A 22,046-nucleotide genomic window follows, 5' to 3' on the forward strand; every position below is an offset into this window, starting at 1 on the left:
TCAACTCCACAGCCACCCTCCGCCCCGGCTCTACACCCTGAGCATCGGCGCGTACACCCTTAAGGAGCTTACTCTGTACTGATGATTAAGAACACAGTGAGACCCTGAACATCCACTCGGCCCATCTCATCCTCTTTCTTGAGAACTCCAGATGTGGGGGACCAGAGCGTGCCCCTCTGCTGCCGGGGGCACCCCACTTCCTAACACCTTATAGGGAGTACGATGGTAAAGAAGCAAAGGAGACGCGAGAGGTTTCGTCGCCAGGCTCCCACGTCCAGGCTCCAGAGGATCTCCCTGGAAGACCCTTCTGCCCCCGTCACAGGAGGATGTCGGGCCCCAGCGGCTCCACATTCGCGAGCGGCACGCTGAGAGGCTAAGTTTCTCTGCCTTCAAAGCTCGCGCGACGGCCACACCAAAGACCCAAACCTTGGGCAGGGGCCAAACGGTCACTTCCCCGCCCTCCCGGCGCAGTATGCAAATCCGAGCACCAGGAAGTAGCTGGGACCTCTCGGCCGAGCCCAGCGACAACCAGTTCCTCTCCCGCCGCTCCGGGCCGTCCGCCGCTCGCTCCCCTGCCGTGGCGCCTCCGGGCTCGACGCGCTGCAGCCTCCAGCCCGCGGCAGGAGGGGCGGCCGCGCCACCCCGGGCCCAGAGCCCGCAGCCTGCCCTGCGCGGGCCCCTCCGGGCCGCCCCGTCGCGCCCCCCGCTCTGAACTCGAGTCACCGTGGAGCGCCGCCGCAGCCGCCGTCGCCCCGCAACTTTCACCGGGAGCTGGTGAGTCCCAGGCGCGAGCGCGGGGTGGGCGCGGGTGCCGGGGCCGCGGCTGTGCCACTGGCCGGAGTCCCGGGTGCCCAGCCGGCCCTGGGCCGGGGGCTGGGGGTGGCCGCGGGCGCGGGCGCGCGCCGCCTCCTGGCCGCACGGGCGCGGGCCCCCGCGGTGAGGGCACCCAGGTGCCTCCAGCCTGTGGGTGGCCGGACCCTGGGGAGCAGGGGACGCGGGGGCGGGCAGCTCGTCAGGTGTCCTCCCCGCGGCGGCGCGCAGGGGGGCGGTGGGAGGTGTGGGCGCGGAGGCGGGCGCGCCGCGGGTCCCTCTGGCGCCGATCCGAGGGCTGGATGCGCTTCCCGCTCGGGCCACTCTCGGTGCGCCTCGGGGAAGCCCCTCTCCGCGCAGAGGGGGCGCGCGGCGGGGATCCTGGTGGGGACTCCTCGGGTTGCACAATCCGGTCTCCCCGCTGGGCCCCGGGCTGAGGGATGGGGCTCGGCCGGGGCTGGCAGCCAGGCCCGCGGACAGCTGCGCTCCTCGGGAGCCCCGGGCGGGAGCGTGACGTCGAGGGGCTGCGGCAGAGGCTCTTGCGCACCCTCCCGCTGCGCCCGGCGCCTCCCGGCCTGCGGAGGAGCAGTCCCGTGCCTCCGCCCGCGGAGAGGAAGCGAGAGTTATTTTAAGAATTCAGGGGTTGCCTTTCCTTCGCCCTGGGGGAAGGGTGTAAGCGTCAGTTCTCGCTTTCCTGCGTTATCTTGGCCGAGTGCGGCTTCTCCAAGCTGTGCATTTGTAACGTTCCTACTTATAGCTGACGTGGTCGTCTGGTTGTGTTTCCGTGTGTGTGTGTGTGTGGTGTGTGTGGTGTGTGTGTGGTGTGGTGTGTGTGTGTGTGGTGTGTGTGTGTGGTGTGTATGGTGTGTGTGGTGTGTGTTTGGTGTGTGTGTGTGTGTGTGTGTGTGTGTGTGTGTGTGTGTTTGAATTATCCCAAACCCACCCAGCTTCTTTGCCAGAAACCCCAGTTGAATCCGGGCCTTGCAGTTTCCTAGCTGCGTGTCAACTTGGGCCTATTATTGAAATTACTTTTGTGGGTTTTTTCATCTCAGAGAGAACATGTTTACCTTCTGAGCTATTTATTGCACGTAAAGCCCCAAGCGCATGCATAGGCATTCCGTAACTGGCGCTGTTATTCTTTATTGCAAATAATTCTATCCATTAAGACAGGGTTCCCTGGTTCTTTGCAATTTGTTGATTTTAAACCTGAGACTACATGTCTGATTCAGCCATCTGACCTTCTTAGTAAAGCTGCTTAATAAATACACCAGAGATTTGCTGTCTGCAAAGCTAGGGTCTGGGAATCTCACTCACTCTAAGCACGAGCTAATATGGATTTTGGCTTACTTCTGATTTGTTGGCTGCCCCCCACGCTGCCTGTAGGGTTTAGGAGGGCAAGCCTGTTGTCCCTGCATAGGTAAAAGCTAAGGGGATCAGGCACTGAAGGAGTATAGGAATTTCCTAAACCCCCAGAAGCCCTTCCTAAGTAAGGTAAACTGTGCTGGAAAAGGGGGGGGATTCAGTTAGTCACGGGTTTAGGTAAGGAGGTAAAGTCCTGAGGTAAGGAGATAAATGTCTTGAGGCTTGAAGAAATTTAATTTGATCCCAAGGGGCTTTTGGTGACCGGGCCTCTTTGGATGCAGAGTGGGGTAAAACCCTCTTCCTGGGTGACGGGGAGAGGTCAGCCCATGTAAGGAAAGAGAAAACAGGAGCTGGAAAAGCTAAGTTTGGGTCTCTCCCATCATTGACCAGAGCTGTGATATGGAATAAATTGGGTTAATGACTTGGGCCCTTTATTCAGCCAACATTTCCTTCATAGCAGTAACCGGAGTTATTTTCTGATTTGTCTGTGTGTGTCTAGTCTATATTCACCACTGCAATGAAAAGCTCCCTGAAAACAGCTCTGTCTTGTCCAAAACTCTAGCCCCAGTGCTTGTCACACAGTCAAGATTACTTGGAAGAGGGAATGAAGGTTGGCTCTGAGTTTGGCTCTGTGCAAGGCCAAGGAACAAGTCTGGTTCCTAAGGCATCTGAAGCCTGCTGGCTCTCTCTGTCCTGGTTTCTAAAACGGGAATTTTGACTGTCTAGTTATCCCGGGGGCAGTGTTCTAAGTGGGAATCTCTACACAGGATAGGTTACTCTGCTGTATCCCTCGGAGCAAGGGCTTGACTTGGAGTGATGAGATGTAGCTTGCAAAGGTAGTTTGTCCCGTCAAAAAGACCCACTTTATCTAGGAGTCATAGATGTTGCCAAGATATATGGAGACTTTGCAATATCCCCTGACCCCCAAGGGCGTTTCTTTTAGCAGAAAAGTGGTCCACAGGTTTGTGAATCAATGACTCTCTAAGCCCCTTAGCTCCATTATATTTGTATTCAAAAATAAATCACCAAAACATCTGAGATGTCAGTTGGTTCAAATGAATATGCAGACTTGTAATTTAACAACATTAAACAATAAAATCCATAAACAAACCCATAGAAATTTAAATCAGTATAAATAAGAATACAGTGTGTACATGTCTACAGTATGAAAAGTTGTTACATCTCGCGCACACTGCTGATCCCAATGACCGCCATGTCCTCAGGCATGGACAGTATTAACATTGAAAGGTCACTACAATCATTAGTTGGGACACTGACCAATGACTCATTGATGACAAAGGTGGCCTCAGATCTCTTTTTGGCTTTACCTGGCAATGACTGTGCTCACACCTTTTGCTTGTCGGAAGCGATTCCTGAGAATTGCTGATTCCAGAGTCAGAAGCCTTTCTGAGCTCTGATTTCATTTGAACCTCTCATGGATCCCAGGGTAGGCAGGGACAGGTTCAAAAAAAAGAGGTTTGGTGTCATGTCCAAGGTTACAGACCTGGTTACGTGGCACCACTGGGCAGAGTAGGTATGTTTTCTGGCTCTGACTTTAGAGCATTCCCCACTTTTCTGCCTTTACGCCTGTAGTAGGTACTCAATTTCATAAAAGCAAAGGAATGATCACTTAATAAACATTTTTAAACAGGGAACCACAAGGTAATTTTCCTCTATCACTTGGTAATTGTACCATCAAGCAGAGCACTCCAGGCATATTCAGGGAGGTGAGTTTCTGTGCCTTCCAGCACTGCTTCCTGCTTGGGGAGCATAACTGCCAAGGTGACACTTATATTGGCTGTTGCCCAAGCAGCTTGAGAGACCGCCTTGGGGGCTGTCGGGCTTATTGGTTAATACAGAAGTAACCAGGTAATACTTTACCAAAGGATTGCCTCTAGCCGCTGCTGGAAGGGCCTCCCATGAACCCTACAAGCCTCCTTGTGTGGTCGTTGTAACAGTGAGAGCATCATTTGAGGTGAAAATATAAAGGAGGGAGACAGCACCAGATGCTCATTAAACATGCACTCCTTTACTGAGCACCTGCTACGAGCCAGGCGCCCTTCAAAGCCCACACTTTTACAATGGACACACATTGCCTACCATCTTTAAAGATTGGTGACAAAGAGGAAGTTTGTTTTTTTTTTTTCCAGTCAGAACTACTGAAAGATTTCTTACAGCTGTCCAGTTTCCTGATACTTAAATTGTGAAATGTTGAGTTGACTCTATCATCATTTCTGAAATTTATTTTGAGTAAGTTCCCATTTAGGGGAGAAGCCCAAGTGTAGACAATGTATGGGAATCTGCCAGTTGAGGAATTAGAATTTTTGGAACAGCCCTGTTTCCAGACTTGGACCTTCTTTTGGATATCTTTGGCTTAAGTTAACTGGAAGGGCTGTCTCGCGTAATTTAGCAAGTTCAAATAATGACTTGGGATGATGTGTTAAAAAGGTGCGTCCATGCTGCCAAGTTGCAGGGCCCGAGAATATAGCCTTTGTTCTTCATTCTTGGACTTTTTCCTCAATCTTGTTCTGTGCTTCACTTTCCCTTAGTACTTAATGAGTTGCCCACGTTCCTTATTTGCCACAAAAACTATTTCTTGAAAGTTCTATTTGCCATCAGGATGTCATTTTCGTTTGCATAGAACTCTTCCAAAGTGTGATTATTTGACCGTCTTTGTTAACCTTCACATATTGCCAATCTCCCTTCTCTGGCCCCTCTGGTCAGCTCTCTGCCCACCCCCCTTACAAGGTCCACAAACCATGAGTCGACACGATAGGAGCTGAGCATTTATGGGAAGAGATTATTGGTTCATGTCGTTGGAACTGTCCATTTCTTATGATGCTGACTTATATAAATGATGTCCCGTAAAATGATATGAATGGGGATACCTTTACAGAATCCATCTGAGCGGGTGTTTCTTAACGCTCTAGGCTGTGCCCCCATTGGGTCGTAGAACATTGGGCAGAGGTCTCCATTTCCTGTAGCCCAGAGGGTCTTTTAAATCTGTCTCATCTCCTTTTGACAGTTCACACCTCAGGCAAGTCAAATAATACAGAGTCTGCCCACACTTCCACCCTTCTGGGAACATCGAAACTCACTGTATTGATCCCAAGCCGTGCTGGTTGAAAGCTCTTTGCCAACGCGCCTCTCCAGTCCTCCTTCCTCTCTCTGGTGGTACAGCATCTGGTGGGGAACTGTCACGACTTCTGTGGGCCCACTTTTCAGCGCCGGTGAGAATACACAGTGAGACGGGCGAGATGGGTCCGCGTCCAATTTACCTCCAACTGAAACAATGATGTCTTCTTGGCTTTGGGGCCTTCTGGGTGCCTCTGCTCTTCCTGTAAATGTTAACCCCCACGGGGGTGAGGGGAACAGAGAAGATCGTCTCAGAGAGACCCTCTGGAGAGGGAGGACCACTTCTGCTTTCCACGGGGAAGCTGTGTCACGGAGAGCAGAACTGTAGCCAGTGACCTGACAGGAGGCCCGAGGGAGGGGGCCGGCAAGGAAGTGATACTTCCTCCTGCTTCGAAGGCCCCAGACCCAGTCATTTGCCTGCAGCCCCACCTTCCTTGCCACCCAACACGGCTTTTTCCTCAGAGTTCTTGCCACCACCTTCTGCTCTGTTCATTTTCCGTTTGCCCCTGAGAGAGGGGGAGGGAGGAAAAGAATGAACGTAGCCATTACCGGAGAGCCTTCTATGGCGAAGCCCATGTTGGCCATGCTTGATTTTTCAGCATCAGAAAGATGTACCTTTTGATATTCACCATCATGGAAACTATTATGAAAATCTAAGTGGGTGTTTTGAAATTTTTTAATGTTCAGGCAATATAATATTTTCTTAATCTCGTGAGAATGGTTCAGTTCTATTTTTAAAAATTACTTAAGTTCTAGGGATGCCTGGGTGGCTCAGTTGTTAAGCGTCTGCCTTTGGCTCAGGTCATGATCCCAGGGTCCTGGGATTGAGCCCCGCATCGGGCTCCTTGCTCAGTGAGGAGCCTGCTTCTCCCTCTGCCTCTGCTGCTCCCCCTGCTTGTGCTCTCTCTCTCTCTCTCTGACAAATAAATAAATAAAAATCTTAAAAAAAAATTACTTAAGTTCTAGCCTCTAATTAATTTTGGGGGCTAGAACGGTGACTTTCATGCTTCTTTGACCACACCCCACATCAAAAAACAGGTTTTACCTTGGGCCTGAATGCACATCTATCTGTATGCAAAAAAGAAAAGAGAAAGAAAGAAGCACAATTTGGTGAAAGAACGCCTCCTTCCAGCTCATTGGGTAGTGTGACCCAGAGCAGTTCCTTTGAGACCAGCAGCATGGTGGGATCGATCAGAGTTTAAAGCCCATGGGGGAGCCCAGCAATTCCACAAGCTCCAGTCCGATAAGAGCCTTATTAATTATTAAGCAAATACAAATTAAGATACATCCATACAATGGAACACCTTGTAGATATCTTTAAACACAATATTAAATTGCATTACTAAAATGAAAGATGTTTTTAAAAAGTTGAATCACTATATTGTACACCAGAAACTAACCCTGTATGTTAACTCTACTGGAATTAAAATTAAAAAAATAAAATAAAAATAAATTCACAAAATAAAAAAAAATAAAAGGCTTAACACAAATGTGTAGGTAACATATGATACTATTTCTGAAATAAAATATGCATTGGTGGGACACATAATCTGTAAGCTATGCATATCAGTAATTTTGATACTGAAGTTTTAATAGTGATTATTTCTGGGTTATGGGTGAATGCTGTTTTTTTGCTTTTCTACATCTTTATTTTTTTATTTTTTAAATTTTTATTTTTTTAAAGATTTTTATTTATTTATTTTAGACAGACAGAGAGAGAGACAGCACGAGTGGGGGCAGGAGCAGAGAGAGGGAGCAGGGAGCCTGATGCAGGGCTTGCCCCCAAGACCCCAGGATCCTGGGTTTATGACCTGAGCCGAAGGCAGCCACTTAACTAACTGAGCTACCCAGGCGCCCCCCATCTTTATTTTTTTAAAAAGAGAATCACTTGTATGATTTGAAAATAGCAGTAAAATGAGCAATGACACGAAGCCAGTGTGAGTGCAGGGGGAAGGGAGGAGCAAACAGAAGACATTGGGGCAAAAGTGGCCATTATGGCGCTTGTGTGGATATAATTGTAAGCAGACCTGCCCCTGGAGGAACTCACGCACTATGAATGTGGTAAATAGATGTAACATTTTCTTTCTCTTTTAAGATTTTATTTATTTATTTGAGACAGAGAATGCACGGAAGTAGTGGGGCAGAGGGAGAGGGAGAAGCGGGCTCAGCAGGGAGCCTGAGGTGGGGCTCGATCCCAAGATCCCTAGATCGCGACCTGAGCTGAAGGCAGACGCCTAACTGACTGAGCCACCCAGGTGCCCCAGGTATAACATTTTCTTAAAGGAACATCCACTTCTTATGTTTAGTTATATTTAGTTATATTTAGTATGGAGCTTATTTTTTGAGTACCTTGTGCAGGAATCATTCCAAGGCCCAAGAACTTGTTCTAGTGACGTGATGGTTAGTGTGGAGGACCATTGCCCAGAATACTAAATGTTGGATTTCATTGTGTAAAAGGGAGAATCATTGGAGCCTTTTAGTGAGAAACCAGTTTTTTTTCCATCACAATCAACTTACTGCCTAGACTCTTGGCTCCATATGGTGCTGCCAAATGATAAAGAGACAGTGAGCACTCATTAACTGCTCTGAATTAGGTGGATGATTAACCCCGGAGCTAACAGAGATTAATTTGGGGCTGAAATGTAACATTTGTTGTTGTTTTACATGACATCAGAAGGCTTAACCTTGTAGTCACTAGCACGTAGCTACTTGATCACTGTCCTAAATGGTCATCTTGCCCAAACATTTATGTAAATATTCTTGATGATGGTAGCACTGTTGAAGAAGTAAGAAATTAATTTGGAGTTGAGGTCTAAGTTTCTGTGGTATTTTAAAGGAGAATATGTTGTAAAGCAGCAGCTTGGTATTGGGATCATGTTATGATATGTATATATATATATATATATTAGTTTATCAAAAGAATTACCATAACTAGGAATGGCAGTATTTGGTCAAAATGGATATGTCATACTGATCATCTGTTGTATTCAATGCCTTTGAGGGATTATTACTTTTAAATTTGAGGGGAGATAATATAAAATGGTAAAAAGAAAGTGGGCTTCCAAGTTAAGCAGATCTGAGTTCCTATTTTGGTTCCCCTGCTTATAACTTTAGGTAAGTTACTTAGCCTCACCATTTAGTAATACCCAAGTTTGTGGTGGTGATTGACAGAGCTAACCTATAATTTCCTAATGTTGTTTCTGGTACACAGTAGGCATAGAATAAAAGGGGACTGCATCCTTAAATAATGAGAGGCTTCATGAGAGAGTGACAGACAAATACCATAATAGACACAGTCCCTGGCTTCAAATGAAATTTTAATATGGAGTTTATGGTCTTCAATATAATCAAATGAGCACTGTAAGAGTTGGTTTTTGTCTCTCTAAACAAAACCCTGGTTGTTGTCTCTCTGGACAGTGGGCTACACTGACTTTTTGAATTGTTTCAAATTTAATGGATTAAAATGTATATAAAAAAGAAATTTTAACAAGTTAAATCTCCTAACTGCCTGTGTATCTTTTACGTTATGGTTTTCAGTTATTTTTAAAGTTTTACATGAGTTAATATAACCACTAAATGAAAATTGTAATTTTCCTTAAATTCGTTTACAAGTGGATAATCTTTCTAGAGTCTAGTAAAAAAAAATTTCTGAACACTTTAGTGAATGACTCTCAAATGTTACATTGTTGATGTAGTTATAAGTCTTTAGCAAAGATAGGACTATACAATCCAATTAAACAAATGACATGGCCCATCTGGTGTCAAGTATCAACCCTTGGGCTCTTGACATTGCCTATCTGCCTTGGTATTTGATAATTGAATCATAGAACCTTGTAGAAGGAGGAGATTCTGGTGGTGTGTCTTAACATAAACCTTTGCAGGTAGTCACTTTCCCTTGAACATTGGGTCTCAAATGTTAGTTTCTTCCCAGGTTATCCTAATGCAGGTGGTGGAGGCCACATCGTGAGAAACACCAGGATAGGGTGCTCAAAGTGGCCCATTTCATTTTTGGACAGCTGTGGATATTAGAAAGCTTATTCTATCATCCTACAATATTTCATTTCCATAATTTCTGCCTTCTGTTTCTACTTCTGCCCTCTGGCACTGTTTTGACATATTTGAAGCTGTGGCTCTCACTTTGGGATTGATTGCCTATCCACCCATCACCATTACTCTCTTCCTAACAGAACCCAGATTATTTCAGGATCCATCTTCTCCATGGAAGGTTCAGCAGAAGTTTTCTCCATCCCCATTGATAGGGTGGCCCTAACTGGTCAGAGGCTCCTATTCTTGCCAGGGATTGGTTCATAAATGGTTGTGCTTTGGGTTGGACAATAGTCAGAAAAGCAAAGTAATGTTCCATAGATGGTCCCAACATATAAATAGAAAAGGAGTGGAAGGGGCGGAGAGAATTGAAGTGAGAGATAAATGAGGAATAAAGAAACAAAAAAAAAAAAACCTTATGTGAGAGTCAAGAAATTAGGAAGAAAAATATTGTAAGTTATCTTGATTACTAAATTTGTAATGTGCACAGTATGTGGTTGTCCACTCTGTATTCTTTTTTTCTCCAGTCACACAGACTGGTGTGGGATTATTCGGGATTACTGGGTTTCCATAACTATAATTTCTTTTTCAAATGTATATTTATTGAGTATCATATGTTGGGTGCTCTGGGGGAAACAAACATTGGACATGTGAGATTCCTATCCTGGAAGAGTTTCTTGTACTCTTTTCTCTCTGGCTGGTACACTGATCACAAGGCTGACAAATTAATATGCCAGAAGGCAGGACAGGAACCTTGCTCAGGAGTTCCCTGGGCACCTTAATCAGTGCCCAGAAACCAATATCTTTGGGAAGAAAGAAGGCAGCATATGAGGTGGATAGAACACAGGATGTGTAATTATCACCTTTGGGCTCAAATTCCAGTTCTGTCCTTTCCTAGCTTGCTGACAAGAAGCTGGCCTTGTTAGCCCCAGGGTCCCCCCTGGTTGTGAGGATTCCAAGATGCAGTGGATTCAGAGCCAGCTACACGTGAAGCATGTAGTTGGTGGTTGTCATGTAATCATTGCTATCAAAAGAAATTATCTAGTTGATATCAAAACAACAAAAACAGAAACCAGAAGGTAACAAGTGTTGACAAGGATGTGGAGAAACTGGAACTCTTATGCACTGCTGGTGGGAATGTGAATCAGTGCAGCCGCTGTGGAAAACATGGCGGAGTTCCTCAAAAAATTAAACATAGAATTACCATATGATCCAGTAATTCTGTGTTAGTCTATACCCCCCAAAATTGAAAGCAGGGTTTCAATGGATTATGTGTACACCCATGTTCATAGCAGCATTATTCACAAGAGCTGAGAGGTGGAGGCAACCCAAATGTCCATCAAGTGGACACACAAAATGTGGGATTTACAGACACTGGAAATATGTTATTAAACCTTAAAAAGGAATAACATTTTGACACATGCTGAAAGGTGGATGAACCTTCGGAGAACAGTATGGTAAGAGAAATAAGCCAGTCATGAAAGGACACAGACAGCTCTTCCCTGACTTATGTTGGAGTTACATCCAAATAAACCCATGCATTTCATATGCCTAAACCTACTGAACATCAGAGCTTAGCCTCGCCTACCTAAAATGTGCTCAAAACACTTAGGTTGTCCGACATCATCTAACACAAAGACTATTTTATAATAAGGTGTTGAATATCTCATGTAATGTATTGAATAATGTACTGCACATTGCTAGCCTGTGAAATGATCCCAGTTCATGATTCCAAGTACGGTTTCTACTGATTGCATATCACTTTTGCACCATCATAAAGTCAAAAAATCATAGGTCAGATCATCATAGGTCAGGGAACAACTCTACAGTATGATTTCACTTACCTGAGGTCCTCTTGGAGAAGTCAGATTCATAGAGACAGAAAGTGGAATGGTGGTTGTCAGGGGCTGGAGGAGGGGGACATGGGAGTTCATGCTTAACAGGTGTAGAGTTTGAGTTTTGCAAGGTGAGAAGAGTTCTGGAGGTGGATGGTGGTGATAGTAACACAAGATGGTTAAGATGTAAGTGTTCTGTGTATTTTATCACAATTTAAAAAATGACTTTTTATTCTTTTAAAGATTTTTATTTATTTATTTGAGTGAGAGTGAGAGAGAGCGAGCACAAGAGGGGGGAGGGTCAGAGGGAGAAGCAGACTCCCTGTTGAGTGGGGAGCCCAACACGGGGCTTGATCCTGGGACTCCCGGATCATGGCCGGAACGGAAGGTAGACGCTTATCCGACTGAGCCACCAGGCGCCCCTAAAAAAAAGGATTTTAGAAAAGTTGCTAGGCAAACAGAAATGTAAACAAATAATGAGGGTGGTCTAGAGGATATTTCATTGAGTCTGATAGATTGTCCTTATTCTGAGTGGAGATTTGCCCACCACGATGGCCGGTGTTCACTTCTTTGAGGGGAGAAGACAGGGTCTTCAACTTGTATTTAATACAGGGCCATGTGGCTTGATGGCTGACAAGATATGGAAGTGGCTGTGGTGTGTGTGAGAGGGTATGAGAGTGGAGAATTTTATAAAGGCAGGGGCTGGATTAGAGGGTAAGGAGGAGGTTTTGAACAATCAAAAGTCTGCTGGGGACCTGGCCAGGGTGAGAAGTGGGCCTTCTCCATCCCTCGAAGTTTGCAGGTGTACGCTGAGCGATTCTCTCACAAGACCTTATGTGTACATATATATATATATTTTTTTTATTTTTTATTTTATTTATTTTTTTTTAAAAGATTTATTTATTTATTTATTTGAGACAGAGAGAATGAGAGACAGAGAGCATGAGAGGGAGGAGGATCAGAGGGAGAAGCAGACTCCCCGCTGAGCCGGGACTCGATCCGGGGACTCCAGGATCATGACCTGAGCCGAAGGCAGTCGCTTAACCAACTGAGCCACCCAGGCGCCCTATATATATATTTTTTTAAAGATTTTATTTATTTGAGAAAGAGAGAGAGAGAGCACAATCGGGGGGGAGGGGGAGAGGGAGAGGGAGAAGCAGGCTCCCTGCTGAGCAGGGAGCCCAATGGGGGCTTGATCCCAGGACTCTGGGATCACAACCTGAGCCGAAGGCAGACGCTGCAATGACTGAGCCACCCAGACGCCCCTCATAGGACCTTTTAGAACAGGTCCGACTAGATGGCTCTAAAAGGTGCTTTCTGATTTGATAATGCTGTGTTTCCTAGCCACGTACTCACGGATTCCAAATTGCAGGGAAGAATATTGCTGATAGAGCTTTTCCTCATAGGCTTGAAGGGGAGCTTTTTAAAAAGTTTCCCCCAGGCAGGAATGGTCTTTTTCTTTTAATTGAAGTATAACATACATGTAGCAGAGCAGCTTAAAGCCAACCCCCATGTAACTACCCCCACACCCCAGCTCAAAAAGCAGAACGGTGCTCAACCCAGCGTCTCCCTATGCACCCCCAAACAATACTCACTTCCCTCAAAGGCATCTCTCATCCTGCTCCTAGCTTTAATTTAGTTTCCAGTGTCAGCTTTTTTAACAATAAGGTGTAGGAAACTGAAAAGCAGTAAAAGCCATTTGGTTTGGCAGATAAACAGATTTTCAAGCTGTGGGTTTGGCAGGCCCTGGCCTCTCCCCTGTGTGCGGAATGACTGCAGTTCAATCGGAGAGCAAGTCCTTGTCCTGTTTTAGACCCTGGCTATTCAGCTGCTAAAATTCTCACAGGGGAGTTTGATCAGAGCCTCATTTAAATACGTTTTTTATTCAACCATTAGTTAGTAAAATTAGGCAGCCCTAGCCACATACAGCTTGCTTTTCTGCCCATCTCTGCATAGCTAAGTCAATTTATAAATGCAAATATATAAACGCGGGTGTGATAAAGGTGGTTTCCAGTGACCCTCATGTAATCAAACATCCTGCTATGCGCCACAAAGCTGCCCGTGCCCAGACTTTTGAAAGGACTAACTAGTTTTGGGAATTCAGTGATGCTATTCCTCAGTAAAATAGGACTCCCTTTTCCGATGTGAAGGCACACAGTACCCTTATTACTGACTGTTCTGCCTCACGTAGTTTTGACATTTATTTTTCTTTTTTTTTTTTAAATCTTTTTTTTTTTTAGATTTTTATTTATTTATTCATGAGAGACAGAGAGAGAGAGAGAGAGAAGCAGGCTCCCAAGGAGCAGGGAGCCCGATGCGGGACTCGATCCCAGGACCCTGGGATCATGACCTGAGCCGAAGGCAGACGCTTAACCATCTGAGCCACCCAAGCGCCCGACATTTATTTTTCTTGGAGGGGAGAGAAATCCATGATTTGACCTGTGGAATTTATTAATCCATGAAGTAATGCTTCGTTTATTCACCATTCCGAAAACATTTCTTGGACACTCAGCACTCATGAATATGCATGCATACGACCTGCAGTCCCATCCGTTTTGCGCTCAGAAGCAGAATTGTGTGTACCATATGGACTGAGGAAGTAAAAATACTTGAAAAAGTAGAATGAGGAGTACAAGTTTCTCGCTCATCTGAAATAGGAAGAGCACACACAGGCAGGGAGCACTGAGGTGAGGTCCTCCTGTGAGAAAGTCACAGGTTGTGGTCCGGAGGTCAAGGCCCGGAGGAACCACACGCCGGGAGGACAGGAGGAGCCCACGGTTGGACTGCCTGCAGCCCCCGGCCCCTGGCCACAGCTTCGGAGCATGGCCTCTCTGTGTCCTCATCATGTACGGCTCTTGGCAGCTGTGGGTGCTACAGAAGATTGAAGAAGGACTGAAGCCTGGAAATGGAGGGAGGGCAGGGCTAGGCCAAGGAGCCTGACCACAGCAGGGCCATTTCGGGGTGAAGAAGCGTGTTCCTCAGGTGAGGATAAAAAAGAAAAAGCGGAGAAACGACTTAGCAGGATCCCTTCCTTATGCAAGTGAAAAACCAGTGGAAGTACGGTCACTTGTGAGGAATGGGGTGGCCACGGCATGCACTTTGGGGTGTCTGAGGAGCAGTGTAATGCCATGGTCTCATAGATTTAAGAATCAGGACTTGGGTTCCAGTCCACGTGTGTCATGCTCTAGGCTCAGGGCAGGAGGAGATGAAGTTCCTTTCCATTCCCAAGTCGGTAATGACATGCTTGTCTCCTACTCCAGCCCATTGTTGCAAGGCTGAAATGAGGTAACATACCTGAAAGTCCTGGGCGAAATCTCACTGGCCACACACTTGTGGCTATTGTTTGGGGTTCAGCTTCCGTACCCCTAGCCTCTTCTTTCTTCTCAGGCAAAAGGCAAAGGGAAAACATTTTCTGTTATTATTTAGGCTGTCCTTAAGCATGAGAAGTAAAGCAGTTGAAAAAATTAAAAAAAAAAAAAGCTAGTTTTATGGATAAAGAAACAGAGGGGATAAAAATCTTGCCAAATTTGTTCGAGGCCCATCCTCAGGCTCCCTCACCTCAACTTAAAAGCCCTGGTCACAAGACCCCAGTGAAATCATGGGTGTGGGTAGCTCGGTGGAGACCCGTGCCCTGGCCAGAGAGTGGATTCCATGCAGGCTCTCCCTCCATGCAAACCCTCCGATTGACATTTGGAGCGGCCTTGGACTATTTCCTCCCGACAAGGAGATGAGGCACAAATGTTAGTACACTGGTTTTGAATCATGTGACTCCTATCATGCCATTTAAATGAAAATCCAGATTTTAGGCTAAGGAAAGTGAAGTCCTCTCTATTGTATCTTTTTTTTTTTTTTTGAAGATTTTATTTATTTATTTGACAGAGAGAGACATAGTGAGAGCAGGAACACAAGCAGGGGGAGTGGGAGAGGGAGAAGCAGGCTTCCCGCGGAGCAGGAAGCCCGATGTGGGACTCGATCCCAGGACCCTGGGATCATGACCTGAGCCGAAGGCAGACGCTTAACGACTGAGCCACCCAGGCGCCCCTCTCTATTTTATCTTAAAAGATACTTTTTCTCCTTCTAATAATCGGTTACAGGATGCTTGTCGTCTTACAAATTAAAAACACCTTGAGATCAGGAACAAGCTTCTCAGATGCTGAGCAGACCTCTAAGTTCACCTGTGGCGTTTAGGAGGGGCTTGACTGCATGGGACCCTCAGTCATGACAATAGTACTGCTGGTAATCCCCCACCCCAGCTTTCTCTTAAATTTGCCTTTTCTACCTTGGCTTTCTCCCCATCTAATAAAAAATGTACTACTTAGTATGTACTCCAAGATATTTCAAAATCCCTTCAGTAGAGAGATACAGCACTCAAAGCCATCAGAATAACTTTTTAAGATCAATAAACATTTTTTTAAAAGGGTAACAAAAACTTAAATGAAAGTAGATTTGACTTTAAGAAACAGCTGGAGTTTTTTGTTGTTTAAGCTGACTTTTAAAATTTTGCTATACAGTTCTGTGATTTTAAATAAATGTATAGATTCATTCAACCACCATCATAATAAGGATGCGGAATGGTTCTCTCACCCCTGGCATCTGGCAACTGTTGGTCTGCTCTCTGTCACTATAGTTTTTTGCCTTTTCCAGAATGTAATATAAACAGAATCCTACTGTATGTGACCTTTTTTACAGTGTGGCCTTATTGAGATATAATTCATGTACCATATAACTTACCCATTTAAGGTATGCGATTCAGGGATTTTTAGTTCGTTCACAGAAGTGAGCAACCATTGCTACGATCAACTTAAGAACATTTTGATAATACCATAGAGAAATCCTGTACCCACGAGCAGTCGCTGTCCATTTCCCTCAACCTCCCCCCATCCCCCTTGCCCTGGGTAGCCACCACTCATCCACTTTCTCTTCATATGGATTCCAGGCAACTGTTTTTAATGATATTTTGTGCATGACTTCTGATGTTTCCCAGACTCAGCTGTTTCCAGTGTTATTAATTTAACACTGCAGAATTTCTAGGTGTAATTCATAATGCAGTTTCTATAAAGCTCAATATTGTTGGCAAGGTGGGAACCTTTATTCTGTCTTTTATCAAGAAGGGTACTCAAAGTAGTGTTTCTCTTTTAGATCTTCAACCTAAAATAAATAAAGTTCCTCTCCAAGAGAAGCCTCCAAGATTGTAAAGGGCAGTGTTATTAACACTGGAACATAAATCATTTGGGAGGGGATCCTGGAAGGCTGAGCTTTAAATTCTGAGGATAAACTGGGCATTTTGCCCTGCCGCATTCTGCTGCTCACCCCTCCCTGCTGCCCGAGGGTGATGGCGATGTTCCTAACTACCAGGTTTACTTTGTGGGGAGGTGGTCTCTGGAAGCCCCAGCTCCCCCACCTAGAGAATGAACATGACAAGTCGCTTCTCACAGACTCTCAGAAGCATCAAGTGAAGCATGATCATTTGAGCCAATGCTTCTTAGTGAGAGGTAATGTCATGTAGGGACAGTGGACGGAGGACCTGGTCACATGACCTGGCTCTACATTTGCAGGTATAAATTCTCACTGTTGGAGGTATAATCTTGGGCAAGGCACTTGACTTCTGGTCATCTCCATGTGGCCATCTGTTGTGTGACGATTAATTATAGAAGGTCTTTGGAAGTTTAGCTGTGATCGTTTATGTGGATATACTCAAAACATAATAGAGTCATAACAAATATTTAATATTTGATTTTCCTTTGGTAAAATAATCATTTTTGGCCATCAGAGTCTTCAGGGACCTTATTCTGTGCAACTATATGTAAATCACTGAAAAGATTTTGCAAAGGCCATGGCAGTCTGAACTTAGATGCATGCTTGGACTTGAGCCAGCACTGCATTTTGAAATGTTGTTAAAGCTTAGAAGCACAGTGTGTTGCCAAAAGGGAAAGAATGTTTTGATGAACGATGGATAAGGATGACTTAAGTTTTCCATGCATTGCTTAGTCTCTGTAGGGAGCAAAAGGAGCTTTCTGGCCCTCGTCTTCAAACCCAGACGGTCTTACTGAACACTAGCTAATGATGAGACACAGGATCCAATTTGCAATAATTTTTTTTTTAGACAAAAGACTGACCTATCAGGATCAGGGAGGAAAAGGAGCTGGGAATGATTGGTTTTGGTGTAGAAGGGAAAGCAACTTTCTTTCTTAATTGCAAGAGTTTTATAATGATGCCAGCACAGTTATGACTTGTTTTACTTTTGTATCAAGCAATATTTACGTTTCACAGAAAATATAATAGAAATAGCAATTTTATGGAGTATGTGTCCTCTGTTAGGTGACCGATTCCTTACAAGGTGTGTTATTGATATTCTTGTTATTGATAAGGAAGCCAAGGCTCAGAGATAATAAATTATGCTTATTAGCTCCTTTAGCTACTAAGTAAATGGAACCTGAGCCAGCTTGACTCCCAAGCTGGTGTGTTTTGCAGGCATACCTCGGAGATATTGCAAGTTCAGTTCCCGACCACTGCAATAAAGCGCAAATTGCGATGGTTTCCCAGTGCATAAAAAAGTTCTGTCTGCAGTATACTATGGTCTATTAGGTGTGCAATAGCATTATGTCTAAAAAAACAATGTACATACCTTAGTGAAAGAATATTGCTAAAAAATGCTAACCATCATCAGAGCTTTCAGTGAGTCATAATCACTGATCACTGATTGCCATAACAGGTATAATCATAATGAAAAAGTTTAAAATATTGTGAGAATTACCAGAGTGTGACACAGAGGCATGAAATCAGCAAATGTTGTCAGAAAAAGCAAAGTGCAATAAAATGAGGTATACTTGTATTTAACTTTGAAAGGTTATTTTTATTTATTTTTAAGGATTTTATTTATTTCAGAGAGAGAGAGAGAGGGCATGGGAAGGCAGAGGGAGAGGGAGAAGCAGACTCCCCGCATGGTTTTTTTTTTTTTTAAGATTTTTTTATTTATTTGACAGAGAGAGACACAGAGAGAGAGGGAACACAAGCAGGGGGAGTGGGAGAGGCTTCCCGTGGAGGAGGGAGCCCGATGCAGGGCTCTATCCCAGGACCCTGGGATCATGACCTGAGCTGAAGGCAGACGCTTAACTGAGCCACCCAGGCGCCCCCTGAAAGGTTATTTTTTAAAAAATCATGACTATAACATGTGGAAGGTAATGTCCACTTTAGTTTATCAAGTTGACTTTATACATTTACTTAAATGAAAACAGAGGAACATGCTTGCTCCTGAGAGATTACTAATAAAAATGACGCAGCAAACATTTTTTGAGCACACACTGTGCATCATTAACACTTGCGAAATTTTTATTCATTTAACCCTCACGACAACCTTTTGAAATCGGTACAGTTATCATCCCCTTTTTGCAGACAAATAAAGATTAATTAACCACAGTGTCACATGGCTCTGCCGGATGGAGCTGGAGCTTGAACCCAGGAAGTCTGGCTGTCAAACTCAACTCCGCTGCTGCATGAATCTAATGTCTAACTAACTGTTGGGTCTTGCAGAAGACAAAAGCCCAGACACTAGAAACCAGTCAGCACAAGAGAGAGCCCCCACTTCTGCCAGTTTGGTGTGATTTTTTTACCATGATCACCACTTGAAAAGACGAAGAGCAAAATAATGTGTTGAAATTGCACTGAAATTTTATAAACATCATATCAAGAGTTTAAAGCACGATCAAGATTAAGCCAGCTGAATTTATCCACATTAACTTCAGCTGGCAACTCAGTCTAATCAATTAGAGTTGTGACCCTTTGCTGGGAAAGAATCATTTTCCTCTTCCGCCAGAGCAAAGTAAATACTTTGTTTTATAGCTAAGGCTGAATCGTGACTGGATTAAGCCTTTTCTTCAGTATGTAGCTCACATTTTTCTTTTGCTAATTACTTACGTAGCTTGCATTTTTCTTCCCACTAAGCAGTAACTCTTCAGTATCATACACTTGGTAACTCTTACCAGGAAATGCTGCTGCAAGTCCTTGCAGTTTGAAAGGTTAATACTGTCGTTAATAGATTACTAATGGCAATGGGTTGGATAATAGGCGAAGGACTTCCAGATGAGGGGAGTTGTATAGCTCTCTCCAGCTCATTCACCTTCGCTTTTCTTTGTGGCATTTGTGGCAATGGGTCTAGGTGCCTGAGCGAAGCCACTTTATTCCCTGGGAGGCAGTGTCAACGAAATGGCCCGTGCTTTTGCTCAGCCCTTGGGCACATCATGATGGACTGTCTCCTGTATGGTTTATACATGGCTTGTTCCGTTTCTGAATGGTGGCTCTCTGAAAAGGAGTTAAAAGAAAAATGGATAAGACTTCAACTTTTCCTTTAAAAAAGGAAAACGTATTAGAATCTCTCTGCTTTCTTTCATTGCTGGGGTGTCAGGTGGTTCTTTGAGGAAACCCCAGATTTCTCTTGTCTTGAGGAAGTCGGTTTAAGTGGAAGTGCTTTGACATTGACTTTAAGAGGAAAGGAGCTGTTTAATCTCAGTGCCAGCCCTTGTGCTTATTCTTGGGCTCGTCCAGGATCCTTTTTCGGTCCACCTTGTGGCCTAGCCGGAAACACTTCTGGTGATTTCCCTGGACTAATAGTCCCCAAATATGGCAGCCTCAGGCTTGATGTTGACCAAAGGTGCCGTGTTATGCTTGTTTTCTGTGGGGATGAAGGTGTTGCCGGGGCAGTCTTGCGACAATATTTTTCATGCTGATTCAGAAGAAACACAGGGCATACACTTAAATAAACTCCGTCGACTGACAGTTTGGAATTGTTGCTGGACCTTCGAGAACCTTCGGGCCATAACACCACTGCGCCTTCCTGAACCTGAGCTGGAGGCAGCAAGGAGGGAGCACCCAGCTGAACAGCTTGTGCTAAGTCCTTATCTGGGTTCCTGGCTCAACCAAAGACGAACAGATGAGAAGAGCCAAAGCCAAAACGGGCATGAGGACTGTGATTTGGGTTAATATACTACCCAGGGCAGTGACGGATTCATTCCCGAACAGACACGGGGGAATCTGGGGTTTGAAAAGTCACATGAGTTACTGATTATGTATCATCATTTAAAAAGTGTCTTGTATTGTTATGAATGGGAAGGTGTCTTCACAGTGGAGCAAATAGAAGAGCAGAGCCCTACTCTGAGGTATTTCTTTCAAGCCTTCAGAAGAACTAAGTGACCTCGTGGGGAAGAGTGAAAATGGTAAGGCTTCTGCATGCAAGACTTGTGGGACAAAGTTGAAAAAGATGAAGTAAACTTTAACAAGAGAACAGTGATGCACTGAATTACTTCTGGTTTTGACTGCCAGTGGTTCAGGAAATTAACAGATTGGAAATTTTCTGCTGTTCTAAGTTTTTATTTTTAAGGTCAGGAGAGAAATTATTTCCTCGGAAGCTTCTTTTTATTTCTGTGTTGATAGTTTAATCTGAGGACATTGGGGCTTACTGGGACCCTCCCATTTGAAAGTGATTTCTACCTATTTATTGTTTATGTAGAATTTAGATAGATTTTGAGGTCTTAAACTTGAAGTGGCATTGTTTTATCAGTCATAAACGTATTTGTTCTCTGAGGGTTGATTATAAACAACGAGGTAGAATGACTTTTGAAATAAAGGAAAATGATAGCAATAGTTTTATAATAGATAAATCTGAGATAACTATAAGTGAATTCTGTTTTCCATAAAATGTACCCCAAAGCTAATACTTTGTAAATTCTACCATTTTTTTTTATGGCTATAGTGTAACCTTATCTTTGGCTATCAGGTTTGTAGAACAGAAATAAAGTTCACAGCAGCAAAAATATGATATGAGAGCCAACTCTCCTGCATACCAGTAAATACATTACAATTATGGACTCTGTTTATCAATTAGAGCTTTACTTTCTTTCCTGAGCATTGTTTTCTGTTTTGAGTTCAGGTATGGGGTCAGACTGGGCAGTGGATAAATCCCAATTCCCATTCCTGAATAAGGGCAGGGAATTGTAATGCCATTTGGGATCGTTACTGTTATACTTAACCCGCAGGGCACCTGAAATTAAATCATCCATGGCATTTCCATTGCTATGATTTCAGTCCTGGCATGGAGTTCAGTATTTGCGAAGGTTCCTAACACAATTGGATGGTGCCTTTCTTTTTCAAAAGCAGGTGAAGTTGTAGTGTGGGGTTTTTGTAGTTAGTCTCAATCCTGGCTGTTCATGGGAATCAGTAGGGGGTATTTAAACCTTCTCATGCCAAGCTGGACCTAGACAATTAAATGGGAATAGTGGGGAACCCAAGTTCACTCTTTTTTTGAGCTCCACACTCCAGGATATATGACATTCAGCTGGAGAATGATCAGGTATTAACAGCACCACCCTAATTCATTGATCTGAATGTTTTCTTATAATAGCCCCTAAATTCCATGATGGCTAGATCTAGTGAAATGGTTCTCAACCTTGATTCCTTATCAGGATTCGTTTTGTTGTTGTTATTGTTTTAAGATTTTATTTATTTATTAGAGAGAGAGAGAGGGTAACCATGCCCAAGGGGGAGGGGCAGAGGGAGAAGCAGGCTCTCTGATGAGAAGGGAGCCCGATGCCGGACTCAGTCCCAGGACCCAGGATCATGACCTGAGCCAAAGGCAGATGCTTAACTGACTGAGCCAGCCATGCGCCCCTCAGGATTCGTTTTGAAAGGGTATGTGAAAGCGTTTTGTTGAAAAGGTAAGGAATGAAATAACCCCCATTTAATCTCCCGCTAAGCCGGGGTAGAAACCTCCTGCCTGAGAGAAAAGGAGCAGCCCTCTGGGAAACCAGTAACCCTGTCTAAGAGGTACTTTCCTCTTTCTGTAGCATTCATGGTGGTTCAGTGAGCCGT

General features: G+C 44.5%; 1 protein-coding gene across 2 annotated transcripts in view; it reads left to right on the forward strand.

Annotated features, from left to right (window-relative positions):
* Nucleotides 1-514: 514 nt before the first annotated feature.
* Nucleotides 515-22,046, forward strand: part of LYN (LYN proto-oncogene, Src family tyrosine kinase) — a 108,717-nt gene continuing 87,185 nt past the window's right edge. For both annotated transcript variants that reach the window (XM_081816009.1, XM_081816010.1), the window contains exon 1: nucleotides 515-774. The gene's annotated coding sequence lies outside the window, so the exon portion shown is untranslated. The remainder of the gene's footprint in view (nucleotides 775-22,046) is intronic.

The sequence above is a fragment of the Leptonychotes weddellii genome, chromosome 4 (assembly GCF_054177405.1).
Source record: "Leptonychotes weddellii isolate Sample4059 chromosome 4, ASM5417740v2, whole genome shotgun sequence".
NCBI classification, from domain to species: Eukaryota; Metazoa; Chordata; class Mammalia; order Carnivora; family Phocidae; genus Leptonychotes; species Leptonychotes weddellii.